Consider the following 17199-nt stretch of genomic DNA (forward strand, 5'->3'; position numbering starts at 1 on the left):
CTGAGAGTGAGATCTTCCTCTGCCGTTGTTGTTTGGATACAATAAGTTCTGGGTGATGGAGGTGGTGCAGGAATGAATGTGGATTAGAATTAAAACAAAAGTTTGATTTTCCATTTCTGGGCTAGTCTGAGATGTTCAAATTTGTCTTAAAAGCAAATTGAGATTAAAAGTTAAAACTGACTTTCAGTGAGCTGATGCATAATATCAGTCTGCCAATCACAGAATTCCTATTTTCTGTATTTTCCTGTTTCAATGTTTCCATTTTTATTATAAACATCTATTTCTTGTTTTTAATTACACCATGCTATTGTGGAAGTGAAAAGTAGAAAATCAAAACACTTGAACATAATATTTCTACTTCAAATAGTCCACAGATTTTACAATTTAATGATGCTTTCTTCTTTTTTTGATGTAAGGTGATGCAGCTGCTGAACAGCTTTGCTTAGCTCATATATGGAGCACAACCCAGCAGAGCCCTTGGCTTGCACCATTTTTATCTCCAGCAGCAGGAGGGAATCCTGTAGATCTTTGTGTGTGTTAAGAAACTCAAGGGGAAAGAAAGGGCAAGTGCTGTGGTCTTATTAACATAACCAGAAAAAGAAAGAGCTAAATCCCGTGCTTTTCAACAGGAATTGAGGTGCCCAAAAGAAAATTTCCAACAGAGGTTTCTCAGGTGTTAAAGTTGGGTTGTCTGTACCTCTGTTTCCCTCTGAGCTCTGTTCCTGAATCTCAAGAAATATGTATCCAGGCCTGAAATGCAACACTCCTTGTAGTTATTAGGCTAAAGAGCGTGAAAGGACAGGGGAATTGATGAATGTTCAGAGTCACAACCAGCAGCAGTCCTGTTGTGACTCCTGGATCCAGCTGTGGATCCGGCACAGGATACAGCATGAGAACCTTTGGATTAAAGACCTTCTGGGACCTCTGCCTCAGGCACTGTGGCTGCAAGCCCTGGGGAGGTGAACTGCTTGGAAGAGGGCAGTGTGAGGGATCCAATCTGCTCAACCCCTTTACAGCAACCTTCCATGCAGTTTTTGAGTATTTGCCTCGTTCTCCACAGTCAAGGTGGGATTTGCAGCCACTCAGCAGTGCTTTATCAGTAGCTTGACCAGCTCAAGTCTATCAGGGCTTTAAAGGGATGTTTTTTCTTTATTTTTAAAAATCCTTTCCTGCTCCACTTCTTTCTCCATCATTGAGTTAAAGGTCTGTTAGCATCTCCTTTGGAATAATTCTGCCTTTAAATTTTGATGAGTCAGTGGGTCCATGTAAAGCTTGTTAAAAGCTTTTAATTCTAAGCTTTGGGGGTTTTACACAGCCAGTTTAATCTGTAATGACTTTTTTCATTTCCACTTGAACTTTCTGCTGTTCTGGTGCTCTTTAACTCCTGCAAGGGCTCATTTATGCTCTGTTGAAACACTTGCACAGGGAGATGAGTGATTCTTCCAATACCCCCATTTGATTGGTGTGTAGGGTTTTAAGTGATGCTGCCACTGAAGGCATTAAATTGAAGAAGACCTAACCTCCTAAGGTGTTTGCTGTTGTGGCTGCACCATTCTTTGGGGAGTCTGTAGCAACTGAGCTGCAGCCTCTGAGTGTGTGTGTAACAGACCATGTGTGCACAGCACATTCCCGCATCTCTCCTGCCCATGCACAGCAATGTTCATCCAAGCAGTTTTCACATCTTAGGGACATGGATGCTGCAACAAACCATGTCAGCCTTCCAGGAAGGACTGGACCCAGCTTGGTTTTTAAAACTGAGGGGTTGGTTTTGTTGGTTTGGCTCAGGGATGACGCCAACCATCACATTTGCTGAGCAGAAGGGTCTCAAGCAGCAGAAAACAAAATTGGGCTTTCCATTGGCACAACAGTAACAAAGAGAGCAATGTTGCAGCAGCCCTTCTCTGCAGGGCAGGCAGCCAGGCCAAGCCTTTGTGACACATGGAATGTCTCACAGCAGCAGCACTCCTAAAGCACCTCTGCTTCACCTGTCTGCAGGTGTGAGGTAGTCACTAGGCAGCTGCTTGAGTGGAAAAAAAAAGGAAAAATACGCAAAGAAAATGAGGGGAAAAAAGGGTAATTTGTGTTGTACTTTGAAACCATCTTCTGTTATTTGTTTTGTTACATACCTCAGTTTGATGGCTGCTGAGTTATCTTCTGGCCAAATGTGGTGGTGTACAAAAGCTGTCCCCCTTTGATACTCACAGAAACATAGGCACTGCTGTAGTGGAAGCAGCTGTCAGCTGGGAAATTGCACAGAGGCTGCTGGGTTTTCACGTCAATTATGCAACTATTCAGACATCCTAGTGGGAGGCTACAGTGTGATGTTTGGGCTGGATTTTCTACGGTGTTTAGGTGCTGGAGCATTCAGATAAATACTTGTGGGGACTGACTGAGAAGCATCATGCCTACATCCTACTGAAATCATGGGTGTTTTGCTGTCAGAGCTGCCAAGACACTTCTGAGAAGTCCCATTTTCAGGAAGAAGTGTTGGTCATGTGTCACAGAGAGCTGGCAGCTACAGAAATACCCAATGCCAAGGCAGAGTAAACAAGATAAATGTATAATTTGGTGTCCTTGCCATTGATAAAGGATTGCCTCTGAAACATTGAAGATCATCTCTAAATAAGGGTAGGTGGGTCAGGAAAGGAAGCTCAGCTGCAGTGGACTTCAGGAGGGCTGGCTTCAGTCCTTGTCCTGCCCCAGACTTGCATGATCACAGGAGATCATGGAGTTCCAGGCTCTTAATAATATAGCAGCTGGGGCTGGTTTATAGGTCTCTCACCCCATGTCCTGTTTAGTCCCTGAACAGGTTTTGATGGCCACTGTGTCCAGTTTCTGTCAGAAATCACTAACATATTGGGCATCCTGAGGAATGAGATGGACTTCTCATCTCCAGAAGTCATTATTTATGTTTTCTCGGCAGGAAACCTGTCACAAGAGTCCAGTATCATGGTAGGCTAGCATGATATGTCTCTTAGGGGTTGATTTTCCTTTTGGGACAGCCTGGAAGGAACATGTCTCTCTTATAACCATTGCAGAAGGGACAAAGTGTTTTCCAGTGTTACTAGAGGCAGCACTATATGACTTTGCTTCTTCAAATTCAAGACTACATGGCAGCAGGCCACCAGCTGTTGGGTATCAGAACAAGTAATGCCCTCCTCTTACAGCTTCTTTCAGACTGAATTCTTCCTTATGACATTCAGATCTTGCTTTCCTGCTACAAGCAGGGTCCTGGCTGGCTCAGGAGGGGTGAGTCCTTGCTTGCAAACCATTCCTTTACAGCTCTTGTAAGACTTGCTGCTGTGGCTTTTGGGACTTTTGCTGTTATCCTGCCACCATGCAGCTGTTTCTGCTGAAGGAAAGCATTGGGTTTTTTTCAGCAGAAACAGCTCACAAAGATCTCAGCCCTGTAGTGTTGCATCTGGTTCTGTGTTTAGGGGAAAAAAATCAGAGTGGGATGGAGGCTGTGGAGCCCCAGCAAGAGGCATGCTCCTTGCTTCCCGTCTCATGCTGTGACTGGAAATTGTCTTGCAGGTGTCACTGGCCCGTGGGATGGGATGGAAGAAAGCTGACAGGCCCCATCTCAGCTGGGGGAAAGAGTTTTGTAATTAGAATAAAGCCCTACAGCTGCCAGAGTTGTTACTTTTCTGCTTTCTTACTTCTGGGAGTAAGTTGTATCACCCACTCTTCAGAGTTCTGGTGTCTGCGGGTGGCTCACACCCAGGAATGTGGTCCAGCCATCAGATGGAGAAGGGCAGAGCATAATGGCAGCTGGACAGGTCTTTCAGCAGCAAATAGAAGACAATGCCAACTTCTCTGAAGAGGAGATGGGGGGGTGTGTGTTATAGTTATTAACATGGACTTTAAAAGAACCAGCAACTCCCCGTGTTTTTTAAAGTCCAGTGAATAGCACTTAATAGCCCTGGCTCTCTGCAGAACTCCCTCAGCCTGTTTGCACTCACTCCCAGCAGTGAGACTGGTAGATTTATATGATTTTACAAGGGTACAGAAGAGTTGCTTTGCAGCACAGCACCATTTCCCCTTAATGGACTCTGTGACAAAGCAAATTTTGGTGATGTAGAAGTGCCTGGGCTGCTGGGCCAAAGTACTCCATTTGCAACACCCTGTGGTGAGTGAAAGCCACAGGACTGGTTATACCCACACTGAAAGGTTGTGAAAGCACTGATCACACCAGGCACTTAGAAAAGCCAGATTTATAGCACTGACCTGTGCATTATAAAGAATAGCATATTTTTTTGCTCCTAAATTCAGCCTAATGTTAAGGAGTCAGTGTGCTGAGTGTTGCTCTCAGAGCTGCAGACAGGGTATCTCCGTGAACACTTCAGGGACTGCTGTGTGTTACTGACATGTGCAAGGGCACATTTCTACCTTCAAGGTGGCTCAGCCCCTGTGAGGTCCCCTGGGAGCAGCACAACCCCTCAGCCATTGGGAAGTTTCAGGAGGCAGGTTGTGAGCAAGGAAGGATGTCTGAAGGGTGGCCCTGGCCGAAGAGGAATGGTGCACTGTAGGGAGGGAGAGGAGATTCTACAGCCAGGGTTGAAACACTGCCACAGTTTGCAGATAAATGTCCAGGTATGGGACTTTATGTCATGATGCCAAGCAAAGTCTCTGTCCTTCTTTCCTTCAAACATTTTTTTTTAATTGCAGAATTTCTCCCAGTGAGGAAGGCTGGGAGGCTCAGCAATGGCTCTGTCTCAGGGAATCTGTTCTGGACTGATGGATTGCTGTCACAGCTGACACCTGACAGACTTTTACAGACCTTTAACTAGACAGCACAGCCCTGAGTACCATGCCAGGTTAACATATTACTTGGGCTTTAGGAATGCGATACATCTATTCCACTCTGGTAACTTGTCTGGCTGAAGCCAAAAGCAGTTTGAGAGCTTCCTACATGGCTATGGGGGCTCCTGCCTAAACCAGGCAACACGAAGATGCTGTTGCCTCGTGCAGCTCTGCAGGAGCAGCTCAGGGTGGCAGTGTTGCCCTGTGATTTGCACTGCTCCCTCTGCTCATTCCATTTTCTTGCTGACACACGGGGAGTTGTATCCCCACAGGGAGCATCGGGGGTTTCGTACAAAATAGTCCACAGATGCAAACTGCAGAAATCTGTGTCCTGCCATGCTGGGTTTAATTAAGGGCACTCTGGAAAACTCCCTGTTTGGTAACATCTCTCTTTCTCCAGTCACACTGTGCTGGAATTCAAGTGGCTTTATGGCAAGACTGAGTTTGGGCTCACATCTGGCAATATTAAATCACTGCCGTGCAGAAAGAGAAGGTTATTTCTAATTTCTCTGTTTTTTGCCTTTCAAGTGACCAGGTATGCCAAGCACACATTTCTGCTGTGGGTGGTGGAAAGGCAGAGTGTGTAACCTGTGTGGGAAGGAGCACTGTACCATGCCACCACTGATCATTAGCACTGTCTGGTCCCAAAGGAAAGTGTCACCTTTGAGTGACAGCTCTTCATCCCGACATCATCTGGCTGAGAGGGAGCAGTGGCACATGAACCTGGAACACACACAGCCTCGTGGTGAGCTGGTTGCTGTTTCATTTGTGCTCTCAGCACTGACCTGTCTCCTGGGGATGACTGACAGAATTTCATGGGTTTGAGAAACTTCAAGCAGCTGATATATGGATGTAAAATCTGCCTAGTAAATACATTTCATTTGTTTTCCTGTGCAATTTGTTATCTGCCAAATCTATTTATCCCAAATAACCTATGTGCCTACCTAATTAGACACAGTTGTATAAATAAAGGCAATGGAACATTACATTTTCTCCTAGGCATTTTATTAACAAAAATAATTGTTCAGTTTGATGTTAAGAACTTTCCTTGTTTTTCCTGGATTTCCAGTGTAGTCTGACATAAGGTACCTAGGCTGTACTGTTACCTTTTCCTGACAACATATCTGCCATGTGGATGCTCTGTGCTTTTTATGTGAAACCTGTGGCCCATGTGCTTAAAAGCATATATATCTGTCCAGGGGCTCCCAGACAGAACTAAGGCAACCCTCATGATGTATAAAGAGATATAGAAATGCCTTTATGTGTCTATATATGAATCATAAATCCACCCACTGCTATTCACAGTGTCTTTTTGTCAGCTTTGCAGGGGAGAATTTCAGGAGCCCTGGCAGGGAGGTGTCCTGCCACAGGCATCCTACTGGGTGGCACAGCATACAGGTGACTATGTGCGTACATCTCCATGATTCCTCTCTGTAATACATCACTCAGGGTTAGCCCAGCCTCAGAGGTAACATCCCATCCTGGTGGAGTGGCAGATTTAAGGCCTGAAATATCCTTGAAGTTTTGGTGATTTGGGAAGCAAAGCATCTCCACTTGTTGTACACAGCACCAGGGCTTCCCCTGAGCTTTGGTACTGCCCAGGGCAGCTAGCTGGATTTTGGATAATGATTTCTTCTCTTCATCCAGCTGGAGGCTTCCCTTGCCATCTCCTTTTCCCTTGTTGTGCTTTGGATCTGCTCCTTGTGGAGTGAAGAAGTAACTCTGCTGTACCAGCATGACCAGCTCAGACATGGCTCAGTGTCAGCAGTGCTTGGGCAGAGCAGGGCACGGTGGTGGATGACATCTCCACTGGTTTCCAGATCTGGTTTCTATATCTCTGTGGCTATGGGGAATCAAATCCCCAGTTGCCTAAGGGGAAACAGCTCCATCAGAAAGAAGATTTGCTTTCTGTTCCTGTGTTCACTTCCCCTAAGCATAAACAGCAGGGGTATTTTACTGAGGCTATAGAGACTTTTTGGCTAGAACTAGGAAAAGGCAAAGCACACACACACACAAAAAAGATATGTGGCAATAAGTAAAATGGAGCCAAATAAGTTTTCCAGGATTTGCAAGTCCCACAAAATCCAGGCAGGCCATTTTTATTCCTAAGAACAGGGACAGTTGCTTTTTTGGAGGATGACTGTGTGCAGCACAGGTCTCTGCTGCTGTGTCTCTCCTGCTGCTGCTAGAAAGAGAGCACAAAGCCTCCTGCTTAGCAAATTTGGCCAAGAATTTCTCCAAAGCATCAGATGTCAAATCAACATTTTCAATCTCTTCTCTCTGCCTGAGTTACTTTTCCTTCATGTTCCTTTCACCTTTTCTTCTCCTTCTAAACTCTCCCCCTCCTTACTGATCTAACCCTTTCTCTCATGGCAAACATCATTACTTTAGCAGCTGAGATGAAATATGCCTCAGTCTACCTCAATCCCAGTGCAGACAGAAACCCAAGAGAGAAGGACAAAAGAACAGCAAATAAGGAGGTTTGCAGAATGCCAACACAGCAATGACAGCGAGAAACACAAGACAAAGCAGTTAACCACACAAGGAAATAAATGCTCCTGTGGGAAAAATCATACACTAATGCCTATTAGCTTAATAGCCCTGTGGTTTAGGCAGAGGGCTGAGAGACAGGGGGTCTGGGCTCTGTGTGCTGCTGTGCTGCAGCCTGGCTGTCACTTGGGAGGCTGGATCCTCGCTCTGCCCTTGGCCATCTTTGCTTTCAGCTTTGCCACTTTGCAGGGTCAAACAGAATCCGGTTTCTCGTGGGGCTGTCAGACACCTGCAGGAGCCTGTGCTGCTGGATGAAGGATTTCTCCACATGTGTGCACACACTCGTGCAAAGGACAGGTCTGTTCCCATGTGTGTTCCTCCTCTCCCATCTCATTCTCTGCCCAGAATCAGGAAATGGGTGAAGATCTCCAGCATTCGTGTTCAGAGATTTCCCACAGTGTGCCCATCCAAACCCCAAGTGCTCTGGTGTTTTTTTATTGGTGGTTGGGACTTTGGGGGGCTGAACCTCAGAGCAAAAAGATCAAAGCAAAAAAATAGATTAAATGGAAGCAAATGGCTGAGCCACTCCAACAGAGAGCAGAAGATAATCAGCAGTACCAGTTTACCAGGAAGGTTTATGAGGGAAGGAGAGCAAAGATTCCCTTGGAGAAAAGATGAAGAGGCAGATTATGATATACTTTACTTCATAGTGCTTCCTGAAATGGAGCTGAGGGCATTGTTTTCTGCTTTAATATATTGTGTTAAACATTAAAGGAATGAAGGCAGGGAGCCTGAGTAGCAATGAGTTAATCTGAAAAGCAGACATTTTTTAGGCTGGGGAGTAGAGGAAAGCAGAACTTTATTGGTTATTATTAGACTTTTCAGCTCACAATGGACAAGTCAATATTTTTTCTTTTGACTGCTGCTGTTTCCTCCTTTGACTGTTAAATCTCCTCTCTGCCTAGAAATACCCTGCTTTGAACAGAGTCTGCTTGTATTTAGCAAATGGCCTGAGAATGCTGAGCACTGAGTCTGTGGGGCACATGACTCGTCTGAGCACTGCAGAGGTTAGATTCGGGGAGGTATTGGGTTAATGAGAGATAATACCCTGCTCTAGCTCTTAGCATGAGGATTTGGGGCAGGAATGCATCAGCTCCCAGCATCTTTTTGCTGTGGGGAGGATAAGACCTTAGAGAGGATAAATAAGGGGATGAAATTCTGTATTATGGGTTATGAATGCTCTGGAGAAGAAATTTTAAAGAAAAGTGGTTGAATAGAGGTCCTACTACTAGGTATGAGACCTTTCTCACTCTTTAGCCTTCTAAGCCTGCCAGGAGTTGACACAAGAATAATTGTTGGACAGTGAGTAGATAGTGCTGCTTAAACACCCTAGGGGGAAAAGAGGTCTCTAATTATGATGATGTTGCCAAACACTGCAAATGTTTCATCAAGACAAATATTACAATTAATTATTGTTAACTACTGCTCCTTACATTGCTTAAGAAGGAAGGAGAATGTTCTCTATACCTGGAAACTTCTACAGGCACAGGGATGAATTTTGAGTAGATATTTAAAAAGAGGGTGAAATATTATACATTTCCTCTTATGACCATGCCACATCAGATTTACTGCCTTGCAGCAACTGGCAAGAAACTTATTAGGAAATAATACTGCTATCTTAGAGCTGGGATATTAATTTTTAATCGGTTACTTCTTTGTGATGATAATTGAAGTGGAATATCAAAGATGGGTGAATAGTGTAGCATATGCTCTTGCTGTTCTGGAAGCACATGCTAAGCCCCAAGCTGTTTTTAAGGCTTTCTTTTCCCAGCTGGCCAAAATAAGATGTGCCAACCTTCTCCTGCATCCTGCTAGCTTGTGAGCATCTCCCAGGCTCTAATGCATTCTTTATCACTGTGCCACCCAAGATGACAGATGGGGAAGCAAGGGCAGAAGGAAGGGTTAAACTTTCTGGTTCCAGCAGGAATGAATCACTGAAAGGTGGGTTATGATATTGATGAAAATGAATAGAAATCTCCTGGAAGAGGAAGGAAGCAGAGTTTGCACAACTCCATGGTCTGAAGGGGACAGCCAGAGCATGGCACAGGACACCCAGGCTTGTCCTGGAAGGGAACTGCTGTGTGCAAGTACCACCAGAGAGGCAGGAGCAGGGGACCCTGGCTCCTGCCACGACTGCTGCACTGGCAGCCCAGTGCCACTCACTTGTGGGTGTCACCAAGATCCAGCTCTTCTGTTGGAGTGTCTTTGGGCTTTCCTGTGAGGTGGGAACCCAGCTCCAAACAAATGCTTCCCAAAGACTCTGGTTGGAAAAGCAGCTGCTCTTTCTTCCAGTCTGTGTTCTCTACCTGCAAAAATGTTATTCACTGTACAGAAAAGCATCTGTTGCCTGCACATGATAAGACTGAAAAGCCAGTGTCTGCAGATAAAACAAGAGGGGAAAAAATTGCTCCAGTTGCAGCTGCCAGTGGGGAGCAGCATGTAGTCAGGGGGGCTGAGAACCAGCCAGAGGAACACCAGCCCTCAGACTCTCTCTGGGTAAGGTCCCTGCTTGCCACAAATGGTCAACTGCCTTGCTTTTTAATATTCCACCCAAAGAAATAGCCCCTCTATACCCCAGCCCCTAACACTGCAATAATTTGGTCACTAATGTGAATAATGAATGCCATTTTCCCAAATGTGTTTCTCCACAGAAACTTAATGAAACAGTTATGAAGGAACAAACTTTGGCTTTCAAAGAGCAGGTACAATCAGAGCTTCTGGTGGTGGGAGAATGTCCATGTGCATGCATATATGCACAGATGTTATTTACAAACAAATTAGGGCTTTTCCAAAAGGACTTAGCTCCTGATTTTGGGTGTTTGGTTTTGTAAACTGAAGTCTTTCTAAGGTAGCAAATTCCCCGAAAAAGCTTTTAACCTCCCTTAATCTGACTCTGTTATCTCAGCTGCATAACAGTTCACTTCAGCATGGGCTGAAGAACATGTTTTCAGCCTTCTCTGGAAAACACAGGAGGAAAGAGCCCATTGCAGCTGACAGATAGAGATTGATATTTTGTGAGTGTGTGTGTGCACCCATGTACCTTTCAGCCTCAGAAAATACAGCTCTGCCAGCGGCTTGGATGCCTGCTTTGAAGCCTGAATAGCAAAGCAAGCAACAGTGGGAAATCTGAAACAGTTTTTTCACTTTTTTCTTGTTTGGCCTTTCTGATTCATAAAGAAATTCTCCAATGAATTATTTTGAATTTGTAGAAGCTTAGTTGGCAAGGAAAGGACAAGTTAGAGGTAATGCAGTGAGCTGCTGTTGGAAGCTTGCTTCTGTTCCTGATGGTTCTTTGCAATATCCTGGATTTCATGAACACAGTGTGTTTCACACAGGCTCACGCTGTAATCTTTCTCCTTCAAAGGTGAGTGTTGGAGCTCAAAGAAATCACAAATCCAGCTCTGCTCCTGTACTTCAGGTGTGCCTTTAAGGGTCACAGATGGAGGAGAAAGTTAGAGGTAAGCGCTGCCAGCCCCTGCTTCCACTGCGAGCACCAACCCAGGCTGTGGCTCCTTGCCTGTTTCGCAAAGCAAATATCAGTGCATCTTAAACTCTGTGCAGTCACAGACTCCAGCTTTAAAGAGCTCCCAATGGGGCTTGTGACTTAGCACAGGCAAAAGGTCACAACTGGGGGAACTGGGGGGACAATCCTCCGGGAAGGGTCCACCAGATTTGGCTCCAGCTGAAAAGGGACTCTCTAGGAAGAGGAAGCAAGTTGTCACCTGCTGTTTTCAAGAAACAGAGATGGAAAAGGCTTCCCAGTTCTCATCAGTCTCACCTCTTTGCCTGACTGCTAGGTGCTTGTTGAGGGACTTAAACCACAATGTGGAGCACCTGACTCCAGTGGGAGCTGGATTTGACTGCTCTGACTTAGCTGAGTTAGGATTTGTCTCCTAGAAACTGTCAGAGGGGATCATCCATTACTGTCATGTTTGGATTTGGATCGATGAGCGTCATCTCTGCCCACAGGGACAAAGCTGTCACCGGTCAGCCGGGACAAGAAGAGAAAAGAAATCTTCAGTGATTTCAGAGAAAGAAATATCTACTCTCTGGAAACTAAAAAGTGTGCTAGGCTCTTCAAAAAGTAGCTTTTTTTACTGATTCATCTTTCTCTAAAGGATAAAAACCAATTCAAGAACAAGAAAGAGGGAAAATAGAGCTAGGACTTACAAGCAAAAGGAGTCTATTGTATAGCAGGACTGAACCCATCCTCAGGTTTACATTTCCCTGCTCATCTTGGAGCAAAATTCAATCCTGAGGTTCACCTTCTCCTCTGCACTGAACACAGCGATTATGTTCATCCTATTCAGATTTCAACTCAATTTTTCCTTTTCAAAGGCCTGTGCTGTTATTTTCCATCCATCCATTCTTTACAGTTAGAAAACGTACATTTTGGAGGCTGACTTGATTTGCTCTTTCCCTTGGGGAATAATAGATGTCATGCTGTTTAGAAAAATGAAAAGGAAAAAAACCCCTTTCCATGCACTGAAGGGTGTGGGGAGAAAACCCTATTAAAATCCTGCATTCCAAATACTGTTATCTAAAGCTGACAAAGAGGGTCACAGACTTATTTTCTTCTTCAGGCTCAACCTTCCTTTAACCAATACAAAAATTCCTTGTAGCTTGTGTCTCCCCAGGGAGTTTGACCAGCATTGTTTCAAGCTGTGCTTTCCTCACTGTTAATAGGTAACAATTGTGTAAGCTTTGACTCTTCCTGTTAATATTCCAACAAAACAGATTTTCCAAACAACCACAACTCTTTTGTCCCTTTTCAGTCCTGTCTGATACCTCGTTGTAGGTGTCCATGAAAGGCAAATAGACATCTGTGGAATCTGAAGAGGAGCTCTGGCAATTTTACACAGTCCCCTACTGCCTGCCTCCATAATCTGACAATAAAATTGGATTTTTGGTATCTCTTTAACACTCCAAAAAGTAAACCCCTTTCATAACATGTATCATTTTCCAAGGTAATTTGAAGAGAATACCTTTCACTTTCAAATTGCCCTTTGGCAGCTTTGAAACCACTGTTGTTTTGTGAAAGCTCTTGGCATTTAAAACTGGTTTGTAAGGAGGAGGAGGAATAATAATAATAAAAAAGCTCCCAACCCTGGCTACTTCACGTTCCTTCTGATCTGTCCAGAGCTTTTCAAGTGAATGGGAACACGCCGGCAAATACATTCTGAAGAAAATCTCATTTCGACCCTAAATGGTTCTTCACAATTTCCAATTCACGCTGTTGCCATTTTTGCAGGAATTGATGGCTGCCATTGTTATCAGAGCTGACAGCCCCGGGTAGGTTGCACAATCAGTGCAACCTGCCCGAGCCTTTCATTATTCCCAAGTGGCAGGTTCTCATGATATCTCTCTTTTATAGGCATTGCTCATTTCTATTTTGCATTTGACAGGGCTCCCCTACTCGCTGCTGCTGGGGTGCCCAGATGAAATGGCTCTTCTGAAGTGAAAGGAACAAAGCTCCCAGTGTGCCCAAAATGCTTGGCAGCTCCTCTCCTTCCAGCACATTCCAGAGGCTGCTGTCTTTGTGGGAATTAGCAGCTGGGTAATGGCCCAGCACGTGGGTCCATTCTGCTCAGCTCTGGTGTTCCAGCAGTGCTTTGCAGACAGGCAAGTGTCCTCTAAAAGCAAATCCAAATCAAAGGTTTGGGGAGCTTTTATATTTACAAAAATAGAGGACAGTGTTTTTGTCGAGCTGTATTTTTTTCCCTAAAAGTCTCTGTCTTTACCTCAGCTGGAAAAACCTGAAAGGATGCTGAAACATCCCCCAGATGACCAAACTGGCCATCAGACTGTGAAACAGAACGAGTGGGAAAAGGGTGACCAGCTCCCCAGGAGCATGAGGGAGCTGAATGAAAGACAAAGCTCCCAGCAGCCAAGAGCTGTCTCCCTTCACGAGCACAATTCAGGCAACCTTAAAGGGTGACATCCCCCTCCCTTACACATTTTCCAATCTGTAAAACTCCAGCTACAGGTTCTGCTCAAGCATGTATAGGGCCTATGATTGCATGAGTTGCTTGTGTGACAGAGACAGCACTAAAGGGTGAAAAAGAAGAAGGTGTTTTGACTACACCTTGATAAACCTAATCTTTCAGGATTTTACTCTATAAGATTTACATAATGTCAAATAGATGATTCCTGGTAGATCTGGTAGGAGAGCCTCCACTATTACCCCAAGGGCTTTGTGTTTGTCCTTCCCAGATTCTCACAGAATTCTTATCTTGCCTTTGCCTTTAACCCCAGCTGTGCTTTCAGCCTGATTTTTTTTTTTTTTTAGCCTGGAATTTGACTTTGAAGTTGTCCTGTATGAAGATAACTCTGTGAGGAGACCACTGTGGTTGCCATCTGTGTCTGTCCTGCTCAGAAGTGCAGGATCTGATCTCTGCAGTGGATTTCTCCCCACCACTGGACCTGGGGTCTGCTCTCTGAAGGTAGGAGCCACCAACTGGTGTACAGGACCAGCTGTATAAATGTGGTTCTGCAGCTCTTATGTGTTTACACTTACACAATTTAGAGGAAATGTGAGGAGGAGGGATCTCTGCTTCTGCACCTATTCAGCTTCTCTAGATTTAATTGTTTAATCCAGCCTCTGGTAAGTGCTGTAAGCTGAAATCCCGAGGAAATCACATTTCTCCATAGGACAGTGCCCAGTGAGAGATGTGGGTGCTTGCAGCAGTCAGTGAACACAGGGATGCAAGGGAAAGTGGGGCACAGACCCACAAATCTACTGTACCAGAAAAAGCAAAAGAAACATCTCCCCCATCTTTGGGCCTTACATCATGGAGGAAGCCAAAAACCAAGGCTCTTATGGTGTGAACCTTCTTTCTTGGTGCTTGGAAACATTGTCATAAAAGATCTATTGCTAAACAGATCTTAAAAGAAGGAAAAATCAGCCTTGCAGGTAAATGAAAAAAATATTATGAACATATAAATTAGTGAGCATCTATTGACAGATAAGTAACTCTACAGCACCTAGTAACATAATCACCATAAATATTTGAGATAAAATCGGCAGACAGGGATAATATATTTTCTTATTAGATCAAGAGCAATATCTAGAAAAAAAATTTAAAAACTGAAGGAACTGGTGGGCACAACAGCCTTCCTTTGGGCCTAAAGCAGCCAACTTCGAGGTAAATAAATGTTGGGGACAATTGTTGTACTTTGATTTAATTATAGCAATCAGTGAAACGATTAGAGTGAAAAGGGTCGCTAAAATCTCAGAAACAGGTGGGAACATTTAGGTTTGATTTCCCAAGTCAAACATTCATGATGACACTGAGTCAGGCACTCAAACCTTTCCTTCCTCTTGCTGTTCCTGGTCTTACCTCTGCTGTACAGACAGCACTGTCTGTGCAAAGGTGCTGGAACAGGATCAGAGAATAAGTGAATTAAAAAACAATTAATGAAAAAAGAATTAAGCTATTTTTTTTCCTTTAGGTCACAGGGCAGCTGGAGAGGTAGAAGGAAAGGGCAGTCTTTGCTAAAAATTTCAACCCATGCCCCCACTGCTTCCAGAATTACTGCTATGAACAGATGATGCCTATTTGGCTCAGCTGGACCTGGCATCACTAGAAATTACCAGGTAGTGGGAAAGGGTTGTCTGGCCACTGTCAATGCACATAGGACACACAGTGTTGTGGCATGCTGTCCAAAGGCTTTTGGCTGTTTGTCATGTGAGCTGGAACTTAAGCTGTGCCCTAGAAAGAGTCTGAAGATAGGAGGATTTTAATGATGGGTGGTAGAGAAATAGATATATTTGGTATGTGTGGGTAGGGTTTGGGATAGACTGTTACTATTTGCTTTCTCAGAGTTGAAGAATAATGGCCCCCATGTAATTGTGAGATGCTCAATTTTTATAAATGGTTTTGATACCACTGGAGGCCAAGTGTGCTATGAGGATAGTGGGCTCTCACCATATTGCAGCAGCTTTGATAAACCAGATCTTGCTCTTCTGCTAAAACTCAGAAGAAAACACATTCCTGATGAAGCAAGATCGGATAAGTTTCCTTCTTAAGCCCCAATGAAAGCTCCGGAATGGGAGGGGTTCAGGCTATTTCTCACCTGACAGGAAGGCATGTGGGTAGCAGCAGCAAACACAGACTCAGCCTATAACAAGCCAGGTGAGCAGACAGCTCTACACCTGTATCCCCTGCTGTTTCTCATCTATGGAAATTCTTGCCTGTTAAAATTCCAAGGGACTTGCTAGAGTCTCACAGCTGACAGAAAACTGGCAGAAGATGCTAGCTGCAGACTCCAGCTACCCAGGGCACTCTACTCACATCCATGTTCCCTACAGCTCCTGCTGGAGGTAGCATCAGTGATGAATTTCACACTGTTCACCATCACAGAACAAAGTGACAGTGCCTTATTTGATGCATCAATTATCCCCTTTCATGATGTTAGATGCTTAAACACACTATTCAAACCTGCATTCTTCTTTATTTCAAGAGGCTTCACTTTTCTTAATGTGACAGAGAAGCTTATTCAGAGGATAAATCTCTTGTTTAGAGGATAAATCCCCTGCAGTGCTCAGTTATATGGAAATGAGAGAAAATATTTTTTCATGGTCATCCAACTGAAAGTCCCAAAAGGCTGTGGCCACATATCCAATGTGGTTCCAGTCCACACACCATGAGCAAAACACAGTGGCCAGAAATCTATTGCTTTCATGGACATCTCGCAGCAGCCACTGTTGTTCACCCTGTAAGTTTTGGGGAAGGGAAAACCTCAGTGCTTTGTGCTTTTGACCTGCCCCAAACTAAAGCCCTGGCTCAATTTTTATCTTTAATTCATTTGTTGTGCTGCTGAGATGAAGAAAGTCTTCCATGTCAGAGATTAGTTCTTGTCTCACTGAAGCCTTCTGCTCTGGGGGAAGCATTATTTAGATGAGGGACCAAAAGGTGCTTCAATGGCAGGCATTTATCAGCTGTTGGGTAAGGACTTGAACAAGCTGGTGCTGTGTATCCCTCCTCCTGCACTGCTGGTCCTTGCCTCATTCCTGGGGATTTGCTGTCATTACTAGTTGTCTTCCTCTCTCTGTTAATGTGGCTGATGGGCCGTATATGGAGCCTGTTATCTCTTCCTGTGGTTTAAGCAGCATAAGATCTAGACTGAAATCACCATTAAGTGATTTTTTGAATGAGTGTAATTTATATTGGGTTAGAGGCAAAGTGTACCATGCCTCGCTGTCTGCCCTCTCCCTCATCCTGATCCAAAATAATTCCTGGTTTGCCATCAAATACTAGAGTTTTAATGGGACTTGTTGAAAAGAGAAATTTTATTGGATGAAATAGTTAGAGCTACAAAGTAGTTAGAGCTGAAAAGTGTCATTCTCAACACTCAGGTTGTCCCTATGAGTCTGTTTGGTTTTATTCCCAAAGCAGACCAGAACACATTTAGATAATTTCCAACATGATTCTGTGATGTCCCTTATACCTCTCTGGGATTTTACCTTTATTAATCTTCCAATACTGAAAGCTCCTAATACTGGTCATGGCTACACAAGAAATCCTGCCTTTCATGTGCAGATCCAAGTTTGGACAAGGTACATTTGAAATATTTTGGCCTTGAACAGAGCTCTTAAAACCATATACCCTTGAGCTTGCAGCCAGTCATGCTGCATGACACAAAGGGGTTGTGCTTGACTTTGTGTGAAATCCAAGAGCTGGAATGCTAACTCATGTGAGTCTATCCTACATGCTGCCTGATTTGGTATTTTGGGGAATGTCTGAATGAGAAGTGTCTTCTAAGCTTCTTTTAGACAAACCCAGGAGGTGTTTTTGGAAGATGCTAAATAGCACACTTAAGTAGTAGTACTGTGTCAGTAGATTA

The sequence above is a fragment of the Catharus ustulatus genome, chromosome 7, assembly GCF_009819885.2.
Source record: "Catharus ustulatus isolate bCatUst1 chromosome 7, bCatUst1.pri.v2, whole genome shotgun sequence".
Lineage (NCBI taxonomy): Eukaryota > Metazoa > Chordata > Aves > Passeriformes > Turdidae > Catharus > Catharus ustulatus.